Raw genomic sequence first — 4,543 nt, 5'->3', positions numbered from 1 at the left:
TTATATATTATATTATATTATATTATATTATATTATATTATATTACCATATTTTTCGCTCCATAAGACACATCAGACCATAAGACACACCTAGTTTTTGGAGGAGGAAAACGAAAAAAAATATTCTGAATCTCAGAAGCCAGCGAAAGCAGTGATCCCTCTTGCTGTTCTGGCTTCTGGGATAGCTGCGCAGCCTACATTCGCTCCATAAGACGCACAGACATTTCCCCATACTTTTTAGGAGGCAAAAAGTGAGTCTTATAGAGCAAAAAATAAGGTATATTATATTACATATTACTGTATTTTCCCGTGTAGAACATGCCCCCGTGTATAAGACACCCCCTATTTTGGGGGACTCAAAATTAAGAAAATGGTGGGATCCCATTTTCCGCGTCTTATACACGGAAAAGTACGATTATAGTATAGTATAGTATAGTATAGTATAGTATAGTATAGTATAGTATAGTATAGTATAGTATTACACAGGGTAATTCATAATGAAGTATACAGTTTCAAAACTCTATAAAAAAAGAATATATCTCATGTTACCTGTGACAGAATTGTAGGAGAATGTTGAAGTATTTTAGAAACAGTCACAGATGTTCTATGTGTGCACCCTCGTCACACAACACACATCACAATCGAAAATGCAGTTGCACAACAAACTCCGTTTTGCTCAATTCAAGAACACAAGACGCCTTCTCCGCTGCAGACGCAGCCATTTCGCCTGACTAGTCACGTGACACGCGCACTATCACCTCCATCACTTCCCTCAGTAGTGAAACACAAACTTTATGAGTACATCTGCCTCATGGGTCGCTGCTGTGGTCCGTGTCAGCGCCTGTCTTACAGGATCTGGAAACTGTATATTTCATTATGAATTACCCGTATTATATTATTTTGGTGTCCAATCACTGCATGACTATAGGATACTTCATTTCAATCAATTAAATCTTTATTATGGTAGTAGACCAGCATTCAGTAGACCAGCAATCTGTAAAACATTTTGGAAAGCTAAAAAGCATTAATACACAAAGTATATATAAAAGTCTAAAAGAAGCTAAAAGAAGGGTTTCGGAGCATTAAATGGATATGGAAGAGCATAAAAGTATATATGGCTATCAATTGACTATCAATTTACAGGGCACTCTGATATGAATGTTCATTAAATCTAGTGTAACAACAACAACCATTTATTTATACCCCACCCATCTGGCTTGGTTTCCCCAGCCACTCTGGGTGGCTCCCAATAGAATATTCAAAACACGATAAATACATCAAACATTAAAAACATCCATAAACAGGGCTACCTTCAGATGTCTTCTAAAAGTCAGGTAGTTGTTTCCTTCCTTGACATCTGCTGGGAGGGCGTTCCACAGGGAGGGCGCCACCACCAAGAAGGCCCTCTGCCTGGTTCCCGGTTTGTGGCACAGGTCATCATCCGATGAATTTGGAGCTTCATTTATTTCTGTGTTTATATTTAAAGAAAATAGGCATTTTAACAGTATTGCTCCTTGATTGTAATATCAAGAATGCACTTAAAATTACTACGCACAACCGTGAATAAGTGATTGCAATGCACACACAGTTAAGCAACATACATATTTGTTAACAAAGTCTAACATTACTATCTTGTTGTGATTATTATTACTTTTATTGCTACTAATCCCAGTGGCTTACAAGACTGAGCTCTGTTCTGCCTTGGTCAGTCCCCACCTGGAATACTGTGTCCAATTCCGGGCACCACTATTTAAGAAGGATGTTGACCAATGGGAAGAAACCCCTCACCCCCCAGAGAGATGCCGGCTCAAAGAGCCCCCTGAGCTTAGACTACAAAGCCTCTGAGGGCGTGCAGAGTGCAGATCCCCCAGGGGCCCCTCTCTCTCTCTCCCGGGCTCACCTGGGGGCCCCGTCCCTGCCAGCCTCTCCGGCCTCTGAGGGCGTGCAGAGTGCAGATCCCCCAGGGGCCCCTCTCTCTCTCTCCCGGGCTCACCTGGGGGCCCCGTCCCTGCCAGCCTCTCCAGCCTCTGAGGGCGTGCAGAGTGCAGGATCCACCCCCCAGTGGCCCCTCTCTCTCCCGGGCTCACCTGAGGGCCCCGTCCCTGCCAGCCTCTCCGGCCTCTGAGGGCATACAGAGTGCAGGATCCACCCCCCAGGGGCCCCTCTCTCTCTCTCCCGGGCTCACCTGAGGGCCCCGTCCCTGCCTGCCTCTCCGGCCTCTGAGGGCGTGCAGAGTGCAGGATCCACCCCCCAGGGGCCCCTCTCTCTCTCTCCCGGGCTCACCTGGGGGCCCCGTCCCTGCCAGCCTCTCAGGCCTCTGAGGGCGTGCAGAGTGCAGGATCCACCCCCCAGGGGCCCCTCTCTCTCCCGGGCTCACCTGAAACCTAGGTTTGGTTTCATTTCCCTCAGGTCCTTCTTCCCAGCATGCTTTGCTGCCCCTTCTTCTCACAAACAAGGATCCAGCTTCCTATAATTGAGATTTACCCATTTTCCAATGTTTAACTGAATAAATACATCTGAAAGTGACTTTCGTTAGGTTTCACTTAATAGCTTTATTGATAAGTTATCCTTTATTAGGTTTCATTTCCCTCACGTCCTTCTTCCCAGCATGCTTTGCTCCCCCTTCTTCTCACAAACAAGGATCCAGCTTCCTATAATTGAGATTTACCCATTTTCCAATGTTTAACTGAATAAATACATCTGAAAGTGTCTTTCGTTAGGTTTCACTTAATAGCTTTATTGATAAATTATCCTTTATTAGGTTTCATTTCCCTCACGTCCTTCTTCCCAGCATGCTTTGCTACCCCTTCTTCTCACAAACATGGATCCAGCTTCCTATATTTGAAATTTACCCATTTTCCAACGTATAACTGAATAAATAAATCCCAAGGTGTCTTTTGTTAGGTTTCACTAATTAGCTTTATTGGTAAATTATCCTTTGTTAGGTTTGATTTCATTTCCCTCATGTCCTTCTTCCCAGCATGCTTTGCTGCCCCTTCTTCTCCAAAAAAGGATCCTGTTTCCTATCATTTTATTTTTCTCTAAACGTATTTGGATTCTTCCATTTAAACTTGATGGAGGGGCAGAGCGATGGAAAAAGAGAGAAGGCTTTTCCTCACAGCCTTTCCCTCGCCCTTCCCAGGCTGCCCTGCGCAACCTTCCTCCTGGCGTGCTAATAAACTAATAATCATCAATTATTATACTACTAAACCCACATAACCCAGGAAGCCTCCAAGAGACCTCGTCCTTTTCCTCATTCCCTTGGAGGCACCTAGAAGGGCTTCCCCCTTTTCCCGACGTCCCGCGGCTCCGGCGCCCTGGACAACAGAGGCCAAAATGGCCTTGGCCACCCGCCAGTTGTTTTACCTGCAATTTAGAGCTCCAAAAATGCTTTAAATGCATGTTGTGGCTGTGATTTTTACAGTGCTTTTAATATTCTGTTGGGAGCCGCCCAGAGTGGCCAGGGAAAGCAATATTATTATTATTATTATTATTATTATTATTATTATTATTATTATTATTATTATTATTATCTCATCGCCTTGATTGCAATGAAACCTAAAGCAGACCCATTGAAATGCAATTATTAACTTGGTTTCGGGGGTTTACACCAACCATTCTTCTTTTCGCAGTTGAGATGTTATTTCTGACCATTCACTTTGTTCTGATTGGTACCTGATTGATAAACTCATTCTTTAACGTCATCTGAATCTCTTGCTATTGGTTTATAGATACAAATTCTGTTCTTAACCTGAAATTGTTCTTAACCTGAGGTACCATTTTAGCTAATGGGGCCTCCTGCTGCCGCCTCGCCGCTGCCACGTGATTTCTGTTCTCATCCTGAAGCAAAGTTCTTAACCCGAGGTACAATTTCTGGGTTAGGGGAGTCTGTAACCTGAAGCGTCTGTAACCCGAGGTACCACTGTATGTATATAAAGTCAGAACATGATTGTAAAGTTACAAGAAAGGAGATTCCAAACCAACATCAGGAAAAACTTTCCGATAACAATGACTCGCGAATACAGCATAGAAGATGCAGAGAGAAGCCCCGAACAATGGGGGCTCCTCCTTTTAAAAAGTTTCTCCAGGTTACCCCCAACCCCTTGTTGGAAGCATCACACACATGTCGTGAACATGTCATAGAACAGGTGTGGTACTGGGGTGAAAACTGATGCCGTGTCCATCCAAAATGTAAGGCAAAGGGAAATACCTGCCATCTCTGACCCTCCAGACCTCTGTCTTTCCAATACACTGAGACCGGGAGGACATTGTTTCCTGGATGGGTTGGTGTCCGACCCTCCCAAGTCAGGATGGAGGGCTTGACCCTTATGCCATAGGGCAGGTGGGGACGTGAGCATAAGCTTCAGAGATTAGGGCAATGCCAGGCTCAGCCCCAAGCCCCTCCTCGGATGGCCACCTTCCCCCTGAAGAAGCAGCCTTGGCAGGATGCCAACCCGTCCCGGGAAGGATTTCTGCTGATTTCTTTCTCCAGATTCCTCCTCAATGGAGGGTCGCTCCAATGCAGCCCGTTGGTGTCCATGGCT

General features: G+C 44.9%; 1 long non-coding RNA gene across 1 annotated transcript; it reads right to left on the bottom strand.

Moving 5' to 3' along the window:
• Positions 1-660: 660 nt before the first annotated feature.
• LOC309334372 lies at positions 661-3,572 on the bottom strand. The gene is made up of 3 exons (XR_014153047.1): positions 3,240-3,572; positions 1,310-1,467; positions 661-854 (listed from the first exon to the last, which is right to left on the bottom strand). It is a non-coding gene; the product is annotated as an uncharacterized lncRNA (long non-coding RNA).
• Positions 3,573-4,543: the final 971 nt, after the last annotated feature.

The sequence above is a fragment of the Podarcis erhardii genome, assembly GCF_964252035.2.
Source record: "Podarcis erhardii genome assembly, contig: HAP1_SCAFFOLD_201, whole genome shotgun sequence".
Lineage (NCBI taxonomy): Eukaryota > Metazoa > Chordata > Lepidosauria > Squamata > Lacertidae > Podarcis > Podarcis erhardii.
The sequence above is the reverse complement of the archived record's forward strand: the minus strand, read 5'-3'. Positions and strand labels throughout refer to the sequence as shown.